The 18708-nt window shown below is 45.9% G+C and overlaps 1 long non-coding RNA gene across 4 annotated transcripts in view; it reads right to left on the bottom strand.

Annotated features, from left to right (window-relative positions):
- Window positions 1-7289: 7289 nt before the first annotated feature.
- Window positions 7290-18708, bottom strand: part of LOC109568005 (uncharacterized) — a 90688-nt gene continuing 79269 nt past the window's right edge. For 3 of the 4 annotated variants that reach the window (XR_011570018.1, XR_011570017.1, XR_011570019.1), the window contains 3 exons: window positions 13882-13982; window positions 12441-12684; window positions 9593-11709 (listed from right to left, as the gene is read on the bottom strand). This is a non-coding gene — a long non-coding RNA (uncharacterized lncRNA). The other variant, XR_002182166.2, reaches the window with a different exon arrangement.

Below are 18708 nucleotides of genomic sequence, written 5' to 3'. Positions count from 1 at the left end.
TCCCTTGGACAGCAAGGAGCTCAAACCAGTCAATCTTGAAGGAAATCAACCCCGAATATACATTGGAAGGGCTGAAGCTGAAACTCCAGTACTTTGGGCACCTGATGCAAAGAGCTGACTCACTGGGAAAGACCCTGATTCTGGGAAAGACTGAAGGCAAAAGGAGAAGGGGGTGACAGTGCATGAGATGGTTGGGTGGCATCCGATGGACATGAGATTGAGTAGACTCCAGGAAATGGTGAAGAACCAAGAAGCCTGGTGTGCTGCAGTCCACAGGGTCGCAGAGAGTCGAACACGACTGAGCAACTAAATGACAACAAAATATTAAATAGTATGTTCAGCCTGACCTACTTTTTATTTCAGAAACTCCTTTATTTTTATAAAGTTAGATTAATGGTCATTGTGTGCAACTATAGCCAAATTGCAGCATGTTCAAAAACATACCTACATCAACAACCTCCTACAGCTTTAAAAAGGTACAGATGTTGTGTTACCCATTGGCCTGATCACATTCTGTAAAAGCAATATTTACACACACACACACACAGAAAAAAAGAGGTTATTAACAGTGGTTAGCTCTGGGTGGTAGAATTATATGTGACTGAAAAAATTATTTGTGTAAGTTTTCTAAAATGACACTTTTTTTTGTTGTTCAGTCGCTCAGTTGTGTCTGATTTTTTGCAATCCCATGGACTGCAGCACACCAGGGTTCACTTATCATTTTCTAAAATGAAAAAATGAACATAACATTGTAAATCAACTATATTCCAATAAAAATTTAAACATTTGAAGGTAAAGGAAGAAAAGGCTCACAGGTCTATATTATGTGGATGTATGTCATGCTTACTGCTTAGACACTGTTAGGAATACCTGAAATATCAATGTAAAGTCTTATAACACAGAGTTCCAAAGAATCATATAAGCTCCAGTGAAAGCTTCACCTTGTTGCTCCAATAATACGTATGTTGAACCCATTTACAGAGCTCGGGAAGTCAGTGCTCCACTGTGAATGGGGGGTAAAGTCATTCTGCAGCTTAACACAAAAAGCATATCATCTCTGTAGCTTGAAAGGACACTGGAGCTGATGATTTATAAAAAATGTATCAGCTTCAAGATAAGAAGAAACCCATCCGACGTCTAAATGCATCTGACACATCAGTTCAAATGACAATTCCACCAGGGCCCTTGGGATTTGGGAAGACTGGCTACCTAAGAAAAATAAAACTGATGGGTTCCTGTAATAAATGAAACCAAGACGTGAGCAGCCAAGCCACGACAGTCTTCACTCACATGCTTATCCCTCTGTGCAAAGTGACAGGGACTTAACAGATGGGATTGATGCTGTCAGGACCACAGGTAACACCCACTCTCTGTGGCTACCAACCAACACGGATTGGACATATAGCACAGGCCAGGCCCTGTCCTAATGCTTTAAAGAAGCGAAGTCACTCAGTCCTGTCCGACTCTTTGCAACCCCGTGGACTGTAGCCCACCAGGCTCCTCCGTCTATGGGATTCTCCAGGCAAGAATACTGGAGTGGGTTGCCATTTCCTTCTCCAGGGGATCTTCCCGAGCCAGGGATCAAACCCAGGTCTCCCACATTGCAGGCAGACACTTTAACCTCTGAGCCACCAGGGAAGCAATGCTTTAAAGTCCAGTGTAACTCACCTAATCCACAAAAGCATCCTGTGAAGTAACTGCTACGTTTATCCCCATTTAACAGATGAAAAAAGTGAGGCAGTTTATTCCAATTCACTAAGGAGTCATTTTTAGCCAAGATTTGAATCCGGGAAGTGTGACACCAGCTCCCATTCATCCAGACTTCCGGTAAAATGTTCACAATAACCCCTCTGAGGGCCAGGCCTATAGGAGTTGCCTTCACTAAGCCCTTTATTCTTGACCTCAAGGCTGGTCAGGGTGCCTTGACCAGCACTCCACTTTCCAGGGTGACCCTGAGCCCCACAGACACAATACCCAGGAGGTTGGGCAGCATCAGCTAGAGAAGAAACCAAACCCACAAATCCCAAAAGACATTTAGCAAACCAACAACTATTTACCAGGCCACTACAGTAGGGGGTCCTGCCCCAGGAAAGGGGACTAAAAGTACCTAACATGCGGTCCCTGCTTTCAGGGGTAGATGAGGGCATAGGACATCACCCAGTACAATTACAGAGTCTGGACAAGCTCCAGGAGCTCTGGACCTGCAGGTTGCTCTAACCACCAATAGAAAATATTCAGGAAAAAAATTTCAGAAAGTTCCAAAAAGCAAAACTTGAATTTGCCCCATGCCTAACCTGCTCTTTACATTGCATTTTTATTTACACTGCATTTTAGTTTACACAAAAGCATTGAACCAGGAGCGATAATACTGTCCTAAGTACTTTACAGACAAGAATTCAGTTGATCTCAATTCTAAGCTTGGAAGTACTACTAGGATTCTTCCCATTCTACAGATGAGGAGACTGAGTTAGCTTAAGTAACTTGCCCAGAGTGCTAATAAGTGGCAGAGATGGTATTCAAACCCAGGCATTCTGATCTAGAGCCTGTGCTTCTAATCTCTGTGCTATAGGATGTACTTCTAGGTACATGTCTTAAATGTCTGTTCTCTGTCAGACCTTAAGTGTTTTAACTAAATCATCTTGTTTGAAATACCCTCAACATACTGTCAGAAAGAGCCAGGGCAATAGCCAGTGTCTTAACCTGAAACAGGTTCTTTATTAAAAGGATTCCAGATGTACACAGCAGAGTGGTTAGCAGATAGACTTTTGTCATCAGATTGACCATGGTTTAAATACTGACTCAGCTATCTTTTTTTTTTTTTTTTTTTAATATTTATTTACTTGGCTGTATCTTAGCCTGTCTTAGTTCCCCGACCAGGAATGGAACCCAAGTCCCCTACATTGGAAGGCAGATTCTTAACCACCAGACCACCAGGGAAGTCTTCTCAGCTATCTTTTTATTCCTAATTTCCTCCGCCTTTTCACTGTCCATCTGTCCACTCAAAGAATTAGAGGAGACACACTGAAATGCAGGTCAGACTATCCCCAGAATGATGAGAGCCACTGAAAACCCTCCACGTCAGTGGGGAGACATTTGCTGCAGGTGGAAGGGCTGGGGAAGCCAGAGGGTGTGATGCCCCAAATCAATGACCCTCAGAGTATGATTCTGTAGATGGGCGGCAGCAGCATCACCTGGGAAACTTGTTAATGATGTAAAACCTCCTGCCCCGCCCCAGGTCTGCTGACCCAACAGATCTGGCGGGAAGCTCAGTGTGTTTGGATGAGGCCTGCAGATCACCCAGATGCACGATGAAGTTCGAGAGCCACAGCGCCAGGAGAGCTGGGAGATATGGGGAGGCCCCAACCTCAGAGCACAACGTGGACAACCAGCAACTAGTGACTAAGGACAACAGTGTGAATTTTCTCCCTTAACAAGTCAGGGTGGATTCAGTGCTTTCCCCGGGCTAGCATCACTGCCCCTGGCCTTCTGATCGGAGGAAACCGGGAGGTATTAATCTCAGAAGCTACTGGAGGTGCCAGTCCCCCAGTGGCTGGTTGGAGGCAGGACAAGCATGTGAAGAAGTTCAGACCTGGGCCCTCTCTATTTTAGCTGCTGGACAGAGGCCCCTAAAGGGCAGGGACTAACCCCAGAACCCTCACTCCCTTGGGCCACATGCTTAGCTGGCCACTCCCTCCAGTGTGGAGGGAGCAAGTGGGCCACTTGCTCAGTGTGTGTTCATTCTGGACCTCCTCTCCATCCCTTCTGTGGTTGCCCTGGACAGTCACATAACCCACTCCACGGCCTTGACTAGCACTCTGCCCTCCAAGAGGGCCCTGAACCCCACAGACATGATGCCCAGGAGGTTGGGCAGCATCAGCTGGAGAAGAAACCAAACCCACAAACCCCAAAAGACATTCAGAAAACTGACAGCTATTTACCAGGCCACTACAGCAGGGGGTCCTGCCCCAGGAAAGGGGACTAAGGTATCCAACATGCGATCCCTGCTTTTTAGGGGTAGGTGAGGGTGTAGGACATCACAGCACAATTACAGAAGCTGAACAAGCTCCAGGAGCTCTGGATCCTCGGGTTCCTCTAACTGCCAATAGAAAATATTCAGGAAAAAAAAAATCCAGAAAGTTCCCAAAACCAAAACTTGAATTTGCCCCATGCCTGGCCTGCTATTTACATTTCATTTACATTGTGTTAGGTATTAATGGTATTAGGTAGGTTATATGCAACCATTCAGAGAAGGCAATGGCACCCTACTCCAGTACTCTTGCCTGGAAAATCCCATGGACAGAAGAGCCTGGTAGGCTGCAGTCCATGGGGTCGCTTAGAGTCGGACACGACTGAGGGAATTCACTTTCACTTTTCACTTTCATTCACTGGAGAAGGAAATGGCAACCCACTCCAGTGTTCTTGCCTGGAGAATCCCAGGGACGGGGGAGCCTGGTGGGCTGCCGTCTATGGAGTCGCACAGAGTCAGACACGACTGAAGGGACTTAGCAGCAGCATGCAACCATTAGGCCATTTTATCAGAGAAGGCACTGGCGACCCACTCCAGTACTCTTGCCTGGAAAATCCCATGGGCAGAGGAGCCTGGTAGGCTGCAGTCCATGGGGTCGCTAAGAGTCGGACACGACTGAAGTGACTTAGCAGCAGCAGGCCATTTTATATAAGGGACTTGAGCAAGAAAGGATTTTGGTATCTGCGGGGTTTCCTAGAACCCATCCCCTGCAGACACCCAGGGCTGACTGTATATACAGAGACATGGGAGGAGGTAAATCTTGCAGCCAAGTGGTCAAAAACCTTGGAAACTAGAGTAACTAATTCCAAACAGATTCTATAGGCCAGGGTTTCCCCAAAGTAGAAGTATATTTCTCAGAATTTTCTCTAGGTAGAACTTTTAATACATGTTATGGGACTAAATGGGTTCTAGCACCCACACCAACAGGTAAGTCTCAGGACCCCAGTCAGGCATCCTGCAAATCCACTCAGCTCTGACAGTCTCTACTCAGAGATAACATCAGATCCCACAGCTTAGGGGCTTGGTCCTATAAGACTGCCGCTGCTCCACTCAGACTAGTCCAGGTTGTCACCTATGCTTCTGATCAACCAGCTATATACCAGAGGTTGCCACAGCTTTCTCAGGTTCGAGTCATTTGCGAGAGCAGCTCATAGAAACATTTTACTTACCGGATCATTGTTACTGCTGTTCAGTCACTAAGTCGTGTCTGACTCTGTGACACCAAGGACTGCAGCATGCCGGGCTTCCCTGTCCTTCACTATCTCCTGGAGTGTGCTCAAACTCGCGTCCACTGTGTCAACTTTCATTTCACTACACCAGCAGGAGAGGATGTAACTCAGGAACAGCTAGACTGACAAGATGTGTAGGGAAAGGGAAGGGGACCTGGAGAGTCCATGTTCTCTCCAGGTACCACTATCCCAGCACCTCCATGTGTTCACCAACCCAGACGCTCTCTAACCCCCTCCTTTTGATTTTTAATGGCTTGACAGCCTTACGTAGGCATGATTGATTACATCATTGGCCACTGGCCCCTCTTTGCTGGGTCGGGGGGGGTGGGATTAAAAGTTCCAACCCTCCAATCACAGGGTAGACTCCATGGCAACCAGCCCCCACCCTTATGTGCCTCCAAAAGTCACCTCACTAGTGTTAACAAGAGACACCTTTGAGGTATCACCACTTAGAAAATCCCTAGGGTTCAGGAAGCTCTCTGCCAGAAACAGGATGAAAACCATGGCCTATTTCTTACTATAAATCACAATATCCCAGACAAAAGAGTCTTGCAGTCTCATAGGTCTTACACGTCCTGGATTGGATGGTTTCACAGGTATCTTACCTGCAGGACCTCTTCAATTGTGAATCTCTGGAGGGGTACGTCGCAGGCTACATCTTACAAACGTTTCAATACAGAACCCTTTCACTGAGGGCTAGTGCGCCGCCGTGTCACAAGCTCAATTTGTAGATTTCAGTCGGTGGGTCAGTGGGTCTGTTCCTGCTGTGATTTCCTCAGTTTTTTGAAAATACAGCTCCGGAGGTCTCCTCACGGCTCCTCTGAAGCAGTTACTGCCCCAGGTGAGTCTAATGTATCATCAAGCTTGGGAGCGACTGATTTTCACTGTTGCAGCTGAATTCTAAGGGCCAGTGAAGATGATAAAGGACAGCTGGGTGAAGAAGGAATTATAGGCAAGACTTTATGGCTTAGATATGGGGGCCATGAGTGGGATGGGGATCAGTGAGTGGATGTGGGGGCTGTGAGGGGGGGTCTGGGGGCACTGAGGGAATATGGAAGCCCTGAGGGGGAACAGAGGTAAACAAAATAAGGAACACTTTGTAGAGGGACCCCGTGGTTCACAAACTATCTTCCAACACACCAGCTCTTTCTTACAATCCCATGAGGTGGGGAGGAAAATTACTTCTGTTTTCCTTGGTTTAAGGAATCCCAGACTGTGTGGACAGGAGTTTGTTTTTCTTTACATTGTCCCATATCCGACTCCTCTCTGCACTCTGAGGAATTACTTGAGGTAATTGAGGACCGTTAGCATCCCAGCCAGCAGACAGCAGCCCAGACTGTGCTCAGGGCCCAACATCACTGTTGTCACTGCCGTGCAGGCCCTGGGAGGCCATTTACCTGCCCTTTTTCCAAATCTGGTTCCCTGGCCTTCTCTTCTTGACCATGGTGTGAGCCACCCTGTCTCCCTCCAAATCAACCTTTTCTAAGTTAGCTAGGGTAGGCTTCCATGGCTTGTAAGAAGCTTGGCTTGAATGAGAAAGGTTAAGTGTGGGCATGAACCTCCATTTCAAAATTCATAATTCACATCTTCCTTTGTGCCCAGCCGGAGGCCTAAAAAGTATAATGAGTTCGATTTTAGTCTTATGATAGTGTCAGTGATGAATGTCCAAGTGGGAATTTCTAGTAGCCATTTGGAGATAAAGGTCTAGTATAAGGGGTAGAGGCCAAGGTAAAAATATGGATTTAGGGATCAATTCCACTGAAATCATGGATATGAATGACAAAGCTTGTAACATAGGTCAAGCTGTGACAGCAAGCACTGAACACATTTTGGTGAGCCAAGGTGAACAGATTTGTTTGCAAAGTCCTAAGAAGACTCTGGAAAGAGAAGAAACACAGTTTGGCAGAGGGAAGTGGAAAGGCAAGACATTTGAGAAGATTCAGAGTCAGATGCCACCTATGTCTAGAGAGGCAATTTCTTAATATTGAAAAGTGACAGTAATACAAAAAAAGCAAAACTTTCATTCAACAGTATGTACAGTATGACACCATTTTATTATTATTATTTTTTGATATATATATTTACATCAGTCTGGAAGGATCTACATCAAAGCATTTGCAGTGATTATCTCGGGATGCTACAATGACAATATTGGCTTCTCTATCTTCTTTTTTTCCACATTAACCATTCACTGATTTTTTTCCAGATACAATTGGTAAACCACAAAATTCACCATTTTAGAAGGTACAGTTCAGTGTTTTAGAGACTATTCACAAAGCTGTACAACCATCATAACTATCTAATTCCAGAAAATTTTTATCATTGCAAAAAGGAACCCTGGGGACTTTCCTGGTGGTTCAGTGGCTGAGACTGTGCTCCCAATGCAAGGGACCTGGGTTTGATCCCTGAAGAACCAGGGAACTAGATCCCACATGCCACAAATGAAGACTGAAGTTCCGGGATGCCACAACTAAGACCTGGCACAGCCAAACAAATATTAGTAAACATGAAGATAAACGAAACCAAACAAAAATACCTTATATCCATTAGCAATCACTCCCCATACCTGCCCTCCCTCCCAGCCCCAGGCAATCACTAATTCCTTTCTGTCTCTATGGAGTTGTTTATTCTGGATGTTTCATATGAATGAAGTCATGCAGTACGTAGCCTTTTGTGACTGGTTTCTTCACAACTAGAATCATGTTTTCAAGGTTGATCCACTTGTAGCTTATGTCCACACCTTATTGTTGCCAAATAAAATTCCATGGTATGGCTGTTCAACATTTTTATTAAATCTATTTTATCTGTCTATCATGTCAATAGACAATTGAGCTGTGTCTTTCTAGGGCCTCCCAGATGGCTCAGCTATAAAGAATTCACCTGCAGTGCAGGAGACTCGGGTTCGATCCCTGGTTTGGGAGAAACCCCAGGAAAAGGGCATGGCTACCCACTCCAGTATTCTTGCCTGGAGAATCCCATGGATAGAGGAGCCCAGAGGCCACAGTCGGTCGCGAAGAGTCAGATGTGACTGAGCAACTAACATTTCACTTCAGCAATCCTGAAATGAACATTTATGAACAAGTTTTTGTATGAACGCATGTTTTCACTTCTGAGTATACACCTAGGAGTGGGACTTCTGGGCTGTATCTATGTTTAACTGTTGAGGAGCCACAAAAGAGTTTCCAAAAGGTCTGTGACCTTTGACATCCCCACCAGTAATGTAGGAGCATTCTGGTTGCTTCCCTTTCTCCCTAAAACCTGTAAACTTACAAACTTCACTTTTTAGAAAGGATGGAGTGCACATGTGCTAAGGGGGACCCAAGATTCACCTTTTTTCCCCCAACAAATTTAATCCTTTTTTGTGAATTTTTTCCAGATGAGAGATAAAGCATGCAAAGATTCCCTTTGATAATGATAGAGACATTAGCATTTACTGGATTCTTATTTGGCCTCTGGGAGGTTAATGTTGAACTTTGTGCATGCATTACCCCACTGAATTTTTTTGGCTGTGCTGGGTCTTCTATCCAATGTTCAGGCTTCTTTAGTTGCGGCATGCTGCCCCGTGGCATGTGGGATTTAGTTCCCTGACCGGGGACCGAACCCATGCCCCTGATTGGCAGGTGGATTCTTAATGACTAGACCACCAGGAAAGTCCCTATCCCATTGAATATATACAGAAATACCTGAACTTGGAACCTAATCTAGAGATGAAGACGATCAGGTTTTGAGGTAATGTGACTTGAGCAAAACTTCTGCCCCAAAGCTGAAATTCTTAACCATCCACTGTGACAGCTCAAAACCCTCCTTTCCTTTCGCTGTTTCTGGCTGTACACACCATGTGTCATTTCCATATTTTCCCAGGGGGAAAAAATCTTTCTTGAGATGATTTTTCACAAGTCAGTCAGGTACAATTTATCATATTCTAAGTGCCAACAAATTCTGGAGATGCAAAACCTGTAGCCTATGTATAAATAATCTGACTCAGTGGTGTAAACATTAATTCAATGCTTTAAAAAAAACAACCTTGTTTCTCTGCATTGATATAATACTTCTTTTCTTCTGGATCTTTTATTGGCTCATCGGCACCAATATGAATGGGTTTTAAAACTGATTAGCCCGGAGAAAGACACTGTAATTAAATAAATCTCAAGTTAGCCATGCTTTCCATTCTGTTTAGAAGTGAGATTTTTTTTTTTTTTCACCTGTGCCTTGTTTTCCAAAGAAAGTGTGGTAGCTTTTGTGTCTGAAAACACATATGCTTTTGTGGTTTTCTATGACGGCAGAACCAATTCTGTTTGTAACTGGCCCATTTCAGCTCCTGAGACAGCCCTGTGGAGGAAAAGGGATGTGAATAAGATCTGAATAAAGCATATTATTAGATCTCCAAGAGAATCAATAGAATCTAATGTAGTTTTCCTTGCCTTGCATCAATAAAGCAATGCTGTCACGGAGGCATTACAATCTTGTCCTCTCGTGTGGGTCTGAAAGGTTGTTTTGTGCTGCTGCTGGTGCTGCTGGCTGGTTTGCCTGAGTCGTCTGTCCTAAGGACTGATAATGCTTGGTTCTGAAAAGCATAATTGCTGCATCCATAATTTAAGGCTCAGAACACCTTAAGTGTTCTGAGGGAGACAAATAGATGTTATTTTTATTACCTGCGGTTTATAAATAAATGTTAACCTGGAAAGATGACATGGTCTAAGTTACACATTCAGTTGCATTTGGCAGGTCAATGCACGATTCTAGGCTGAACCTTAATCTGCTTAAAAGTGGGAGAAATCTGGGAAAACACAGGCTCACCCATTATTTCTCTGCTGATGAAGTTCAGACCAGTTGGTAAAAGACTGCAATGGGTTGAACTGGCCCCAGAATTCATATGCTGGATCCCTACATCCCAAGTACCTCAGAATGTGGCTGTATTTGGAGAGAGGGCCATTAAAGAGGTAATTAATTTAAAGTGACATGATTAGGGTGGGCCCTAATTCAATATGACTGGTGTTTTTGTAAGAAGGGGAAATCTGGACACAGACATGCACAAAAGGAAGACGATGCAGACGTGGGGAGGGGATGGGAAGACGTCCCTGGTGGTCCAGTGGTTAACTGCTATGCAGGCGACCCGGGTTCAATCCCTGGTCCAGGAAGATCCCACATACCACTAAGCAACTAAAGCCCGTGGGCCACAACTATTGAGCCCGAGCTCGAGAGCTGGTGAGCCACAATAAGAAAGTCACTGCAGTGAGAAGCCCACACACCACAAGAGAAAGCCTGTGCGCAATAACAAAGACCCAGAGCAGTCAAAAATAAATTAAATAAATGAAAAATTAAAAAAAAAAAAACACGGGGGAAGATGGCCACCCACAAGACAAAGAGAGAGACCTGGAACAGACCATTCCCTTATCTCCCTTAGAAGTAACAAACCCTGTCCACACCTCAATTTCACATTTCCAGCCACCAGAACATGAGACAAGAAATTTCTGTTGTTTAAGCATCCCGGTCCATGGGACTTTATTATAGCAGTCTGAGCAAATGGACACAGGTGCCTCTGCTACCACTTTGGTGCTGATGGCCCAGTGTCAGAGGCCCCTGGTCTCCTGACATTCATCTCAATGCCTGAGGATGGTGCCTTTGAGGTTTACTGAGCAAAACCCAGAAACCACAGATATACCAACTGTTTGGTGCTCACGTGTGTCATGTTTTATCTTAGATTCTTATCTTAGATTCCACGGAGATCAGTCTTCTCTTTGGTCAGGATGTCATCCCTCGGCAAGTCTGAACGCAGGATTTGAAATTTGAATTTGGTCAACTAGTCTGGTCATCCTAGCTTTCCTGCTCCAGGGCTTCTTGCTGGGGAAATTTTCTCCAGGGAAGACTTCACTCCTGGCTGGGTTCCCAGAAGTTGCATCCACCCAGACCTTCTGTTCAGACATCCTATGATTTTGTGAAAGAGGCCCCTTTGCTCTTTTTAGGCATGCGTCCCTCTTTCATGGGGCAGGGTCCTGCCTCTCCACTGGGGCCCTTTTTCTAAAGAAGGAAGAGGACAGACTAACAAGGCACCATGTGAAGTGCTTGCCAGGCACCATCTCACTTAGTCTTCACAGTCTCCCTGAGGAGGGGCAGCTACCATCGCCTGCATTTGCTAGATGCAGTAACTGAGGCACAGACCGGTTAAGTGCTCGACCCAAATTCACACAGCTCACAAGTTGGGGAAGCGGGCAACTTTGGCTTCTGCTCTCTGACTCAGGCTCTCTGCTCTCTGCTTCAGGCAGCACTGCTCCATGGCTGGTGGCACGGTTTCTGTGGGGCTCTAAACAGCCTCCCTGAAAGGGTGGTCTGCAGCAGGAGGCCCCTGAGGGCTTGGTCACTGCTCCAGAATGGGATAGAGACAGATCGCAAGAATGAGCGCAGCACTTAGCGGCATCCACGCCAATTCACCAGCAGTGCTAGGTCCATGGAGCCCTATCATAAAAAAGAAACAGGCTTGTGTGTTATAAAAGCATCTCGCTTTTTATCTTATTTGCAATCAAATCTCATCGCAAATAAGAAAACTGGTCTTTGGGACATCCCTGGTGGTCCAGTGGTTAGAACTCCACGCTTTCACTGCTGAGGGCCTGGGTTCAATCCCAGGTCATGGAACTAAGATCCCACAAGCCATGCAGTATGGCCAAAAAAAAAAAAGAGTGAGGTCATTTTTATACAACACAAACATGCACAAGGCTGACCATGCTGTTGTTTTAGAGGAAAGTGCAGACACTGTAGAAGTTTATGAGCAGCTATCACAGCTCTCGACAACCAGCAGAAGCCTGCAGCTCCCATCACTCATTTCTCAATTATCCTGGGAGCAGTAGGTCAGGAATGGAAGCAGGCTGGGGGCTGTAGCAGGACAGCAGGAGACTGGCCCTGCCATTACTGACAGGGGTGGTGTAAGCCCATGACCCGCCCTGTGCCTGGCTCCCCATGAGGGCTTGGAGCCCTGCGACCCCATCCTCGATGAAGTCACTTTCTGCAGCAGCCATCCGGTCCTTTAGATAATCAAACAAGAAGCCAAATGAACTGAAATGAGCCTCCCTTCCTGCTCCCTTCATTCTCCAGGCTGTGCTGTTAATAGGAAAGTAGCAAGAAGGTAAACAGCCAAGAGAAGGAAGAGACCCAAGCCCTGACAAACAGCCAGTCCTCTGAGATAAACTCACCCCCAAAGGCTGCGGGAATGGTGGCTTCAGCCTCCTGGAGTTGCCAGCAAACTGTGCTTGTCTCTGAAGTTCTATTGCCCAGGAAGCTGTATCTGGTTTCTCTTTCCTGCCCAACAGATAGCTGTGGTTTCCATCGGCCTCACGCCACACCCTCTCCTGCGGTTCCTTCCTCCTTCCTCTCCTGCAGCCTGCCTGCTCTTCCTCCCATGGTTCCGGTCGTCTGGTCCCGTCCTTTAACACCCACCTAGCATTTACAATGGACAAAGCACATTCATCAAATTCTTGTGATGTTGTTGATGTATTGGCTTCTGAACAAAAATCACCAGATCTGAGAGCTGAGTGTAATTTTTGACCTGCAAACATTGGGTCATGCAATCAGGGATGGTTTATGTACATAAAGTAACTCCTGTGGGTCTGGCAAACCTCATGAGGCCAGGGGTGGGGAATAAGCTCCTCTTTATAAACATGGAACGAGGCTCACTTGGGTGCCTGGGTACAGCGGGATGACTTGGGGTGTCCACTGGGCTTAAAAAAAAAACCAAGCACAGGGTGGTCAAGTGCTGACTCATGGTCAACGTAGTGCAAGAGGCAGAGGTGGCTCAGCCCTCGATCTGTGTGATACCAAAGGCCCTTCTCCTTCACCAGACTTCCTGCCCTGGCCTCTGTGCTTACCCTTTGGGGTGTGGCCTTTAGGATGCCTGAGCAGCTAGTGAGAGAGGCAGACCCAGAGCCTCTGGGACGCCCAACGGAGAAGGAGGGTCCAGACCAGAAGAACCAGGTCTCCACCCAAAAGCCACAGAAGGCTTGCCCCCCAATCTGGACAGCAGGTCAGAGGCAGCTGCAGGGATCCTGGGGTGGTTCCATCTGGAAGTAGGGGTGGTGTGGTGTTGTGACAGCCCAGTGACTTGGGACTGGATACTTAATGGGGTTGAGGACACTAACAGGTCAGTCCTGCCCCATATGCCAGTAGGGCCCCCTGAAGAATCATTGAGTCCCTAAAGCCAGCTCTCTTTTGGCATTGACCCCTCACTGCTGTCTTGCCATTGACCCAGAGGACACTGTCCAGCGCTTCTGGGGCCCGCGGCCTGCTTTCAGGCTGCTGGAGCAGCAAGGCATTCAGAAACCCGTGACCACCCCTCCCTGTGCTCAGGGCTTTTAATCTCCTTAATTGAAATTGATTGGCCTCTTGGGAGGCAGCACTGCATTGGCCCTGGGCTCAGCACGTGATGGACTCTGGTTTCTTTTAAAGCCCCATCAACACTACAGGGCATCTGATCTCCTTGAACCCCGGGCCCCTTTCCTAACCAGGAGCAAAATCAGAAACAGGCCCACTTGATAAAACAGCTCAGGAAATAAAAGCGTCTGATGAAAATAAGGGGAGAACATTCCTGTCCCATTGTGGCTTGGCATGACACAAAAGGCTGGTCAAAAACCCCATTACCTAGGAGAGATGCAATCACCCGGGGACGGAGCCGCAGCGGGGGCTGTGAGTGCCTCTGCAGCTCACAAGATAAACAGGCTGGGCTGCAGCGTCTCGAGTGGCTGCAGAAAAGATAAAAAAGGAAGAAAAGTGAAAGTGCATCTTCAGTGAAAAGAAAACTGAACACGCAGAGAACAGTTTGAGAGTCCAGATTTGTGTTCATCCAGACACATAGCAGGCTTGGCGTGCTGCGATTCATGGGGTCGCAAAGAGTCGGACACGATTGAGCGACTGAACTGAACTGAACTGAGCTGAGACATATAACAGTCCTCCCCGAAGTGGCTGGAGCTGCTTCACAAACCGGTTTGGCAGGTCATAGCTCTTGGCAAAGCTTCTGATAGGGCCCCTTTCTCACCAGGCTGATTATATATCCTGGCAAATAGCCCTCTGGGAGATCTCCCGGGAAGGGCCGGTGGGTCATTTCACCAACTGGACTCCTGGCTTGAAAGGGCCATGCCAGGGGATTGGGCCACCTTCTTGCTTCCAGCCCCTAGGCTCTGTCTCCACACTGGCTGCACAGGTGGTACCTGGAAACAAGACGCACCTTAGAGGTAACAAGACAGCGCTGACAAGTCAGGTAATCATTAGGAGTGACAAACTCACCCTGAGACCATCTAGCAGCCCTGCCTTCTAAAGATCAAGTCAAAGGGACCACGATATGCCATTCCCAAATACACCACTTTGGCATCAGGATTATTACTGATTATAAACTGAAGGCGAGTGAGAATCAACACAGTGCTAAATGAGTTCTCTTCCCTCCCCTTTTCTGCCTAAAAGCAGGGCATAAAATTCCCTTGGGGAAGGTTTCCCTCCTCCTGTACTAGAAAGAGATTCTTATTACCAAGACAGAGTCATCACCAAGACGAATCTGCATAAACAGACCTTGTTAAAATAACCCTTGGACTTCTCTGGTGGTCCAGTGGTAAAGAATTCTCCTGCCAATTCGGGGAACATGGGTTCAGTCCCTGGTCTGGGAAGATCCCATATGCCATGGAACAACTAAGCCCATGTGCCACAACTACTGAAGCCCTTGCACCTAGAATCCGTGCTCTGCAACAAGAGAAGCCACCGCAATGAGGAGCCCAAGTAACCATAACTGGAGAGTAGCTCCCTTCTTACTGCAACTAGAGAAAAGCTTGCACAGCAATGAAGACCTGGTACAGCCAAAAATAAAATAAAGAAATAAATCTATAATCTTAAAAAAAAAGAACTCTTATCTTCCATTAGTTTCCCCCTTACATTTCTTCGTCACTTCTCCACAAAGTATCATCCCTAGAAGCCCAGACCTCCTTTCCTTTGTTGAAAATGATGTATAAATCCCCGAATCAAGTCTACCTTGAGTTTCACTTTTTTTCTGTGAAATCCATGTAAAATATTAATAAAATTTGTCTTCCTTTTCTCCTTATAATCTGTCTTTTGCTGTTTAAATTCGTAGGCCCTTGAGTATTGAACATAAGAGGGTAGTGGAAAACTTTTTCCTCCCCCCTAGAAAGTCCAGAAATCCAGATTTTAAAAGGGATCCAGCCTGTTTGCTGCAGAAAGTTCTATTTTCAAATAGATTCAAGTTGAAAGTGGCTCTTAATCCCCACTGTCTCCAATAGAAGCATTAAACCAGAGTAAACTTTCTAGAAACAAGAGCTGTATCATGGAGCTAGTGTCTAAGGATGCCTAATGCATAGTAGGCACTCAATAAACAGTTAAGTGAATAAATCAATGGATGAATGGATGATCAGATGGATGGATGTTGGGTCAAATAAGATTGGAGCAACTGCATCATGCAGAAAGTAAAATTGTGGACTTCCCTGGCAGTCCAGTGGTTAAGAATCCACTTGCCAGTGCAGGGGACACGGCTTTGATCCTTGGTCAGGGAAGATTCCACATGCCTTCAATCTCACTAAGCCCCCGAGCTGCGACTACTGAGCCCACGCACCATAACCACTGAAGCCCTAGAGCCCATGTTCTGCAGCAAGAGTAGCCACTGCAGTGGGAAGCCTGTGCACCGCAAATAGAGGGCAGTCCCAGCTCGACACAACCAGAGAAAGCCCACATGCAGCAATAAAGACACAGTGCAGCCAAAAATAAATACATAAATTTAAGTGTTTAATGTTTTTTTTTTTTTTTTAATAAAATTGTTGCTGATTAAATACAGGCTCCCGTAATAGATCACCAAGACAACCTGTTGATACAGCAAAGCTCCCAGCAGTAACAGAGGTCAGTACTCAGCAGTCTCAACGGTGTCTCTGAGTCAGGCAGGTTATTTATCAGGTTGAAGGTGGGGCTTCATTAGGATTGTGTAGGTTCTTGATGTAATAGTTCAGGATTGTGGGCAAAGCAAGGTGTGTTAACAGTCATTTGATGTTATCTGCTGAAAAGCTAAGCAGTTTTAAGTGGGTTTAAGAGAAGTTCCTAAAACCATAAAATTATTTACAGCTTTTACCTTCTTGGGCAAGTGTTTCTACAATCATTAAATCATGTTGGTAAAGACAGGGGAATCAAGTCGTCAGTGAGGACTGCATGGTACTAGTCACATTAATTGGAGAAGGAAATGGCAAGCCACTCCAGTATTCTTGCTTGGAGAATCCCAGGGATGGCGGAGCCTGGTGGGCTGCCATCTATGGGGTCGCACAGAGTCGGACACGACTGACGTGACTTAGCAGCAGCAGCAGCACATTAATACAGACGTAAGTAAGCTTGGTGGACATGGATGTGTTCAGGCCTCAAGTCAATGACCTTAAGTAAACCATTCTCCTTCCACCCTGTGACAAGAAGTAAAAACCATGTCTGTCCACAGGAGTACAGCAAACTTAAGTGGGCTCTAGGCTACGTGTGGCGGCTAATTTCATATGATACCACTTATATGCAGAATCTTAAAAAAAATGATACAAAGAACTTATCTACAAGGCAGAAACAGAAACACAGACTTAGAGAATGAATTTACAGTTACCAGAGGGAAAGACTGGGGGGAGGAATGAACTGGGAGTTTGGGACTGACATATATACACTGCTACTAACTCCGGGAGATAGTGAAGGACAGGGAAGCCTGGCATGCTGCAGTTCATGGGGTCGCAAAGAATCGGACACGAGTTAGCGACTGAACAAAAACATTCCTAAAATAGGTATAGCAACATGGACCACTGTATAGCACAGGGAACTCTGCTCAGTATTCTGTAATAGCCTCAATGGGAAAAGAATTTGCAAAAGAATAGAAAAAAACTAAAAGCTTAACATGTATATCACATAGAGTTTTGCAGCTATAATAATACTTATTATAATAAAAATATAACAGTGATAGCAGTTAAAAAAAAATGTTTGTCCACAGGAGTACAGGGTAGGTGTGGTGGCTAATTTCTGGTTAAACAGAAGTGACACATGCTAAACCACCCACGGGAGAGGTGATTCAAATATGCCTTAGACTTTGACATCTGAATGGGATCCTTGCTGGCTCAGATGGTAAGGAGTCCACCTGCAATGTGGGAGACCCGAGTTCGATCCCTGGGTGGGGAAGATCCCCTGGAGAAGGAAATGGCTACCCACTCCAGTATTCTGGCCTGGAAAATCCCATGAACAGAGGAGCCTGGTGGGCTACAGTCCACAAGGTTGCAAAGAGTCGGACACAACTGAATGACTTCATTTTCACTTTCTTTGATATCCGACAGTAGCCCTGGCAGGCCAGACCATGGAAACAACTTGCAGAGCCCAGTGCAAAATGAAAATGCAGAGCCCCCTGTTTAAAAACTAAGAATATCAACTAGTTTGGCAGTTCTTCAAAAAGATAACGTATAATTACCATATGACCCAGCAATTCCACTCCTGGGTGTATACCAAAGAAAACCTGAAAACAGAGACTCAAACATACAACGGTACACCAGTGTTCATCACAGCATTACTCACAATTGCCAAAAGGGGTAAACCACCCAAATGTCAATCAACATATCAATGGATAAACAAAATGTGGTACACACAGATAATGGACTGTTATTCATCCATAAAAAGAAAATGAAGTTCTGATATACGCCACAATATGGATGAACTAAGATGCGGCAACTAAAGATCCCCCATGCTGCAGCCAAATAAATAAAAATAAATAAAATATTTTTCAAAAAAGGATGGTTAAAATCGCGAGCCCACTATCACCCCCACCTCCCTGGCCTCCTCAACATCACATCCAGGCCCAGAGCTCCAGAGACTTCCCTACATCAACCCTGGAGGTGACAGTGTTTATGGGATGTTTTTCCTCCTCCTTCTGACATCAGTTCTGGTACTTTGATCCTGTAGTACCATTCGCAGGGCAGACATGTGTAGCCAGGGGTACAGAGGGGACAGTAATCTAGCTGGGTCACATGACAGGTAATTAGGTGAACAGTTACCACCCCCATGTTATCTGTAGACTCTGACTGAATCGGATGACAAGGCCAGGACTCCTTCTTCCACGTTTAGTCTCTGCTGTCACCTGACATTCATGAGCACTCTCCATTCCTTCTGTTTTTCCCTCCATGCAAACTCACTTCTCTGGGCTTCCTCTCACTCCGGATCCATTAGATGGGACCTACTAGGGGGTGTAGAGAGGGGGTATAGAGGGATAAAGATGAGGGATTAAAGGATGGCAGAGACTAACCTGGAAGAAGGAGTCCTGGCCTTATCATCCAATTCAATCAGAGTCTACAGATAACTTGTATTAAGTACCAATGAGAGATGGGAGGGCATGACCCTGCCCCAGGAAACCTTATGAAAGATAGCTTGCTACCTTGCATACATGCCTTAGATGATCAGCCCTTGATCTGGGGTTTA

The sequence above is a fragment of the Bos indicus genome, chromosome 13 (assembly GCF_029378745.1).
Source record: "Bos indicus isolate NIAB-ARS_2022 breed Sahiwal x Tharparkar chromosome 13, NIAB-ARS_B.indTharparkar_mat_pri_1.0, whole genome shotgun sequence".
Taxonomy (NCBI): Eukaryota; Metazoa; Chordata; class Mammalia; order Artiodactyla; family Bovidae; genus Bos; species Bos indicus.
The sequence above is the reverse complement of the archived record's forward strand: the minus strand, read 5'-3'. Positions and strand labels throughout refer to the sequence as shown.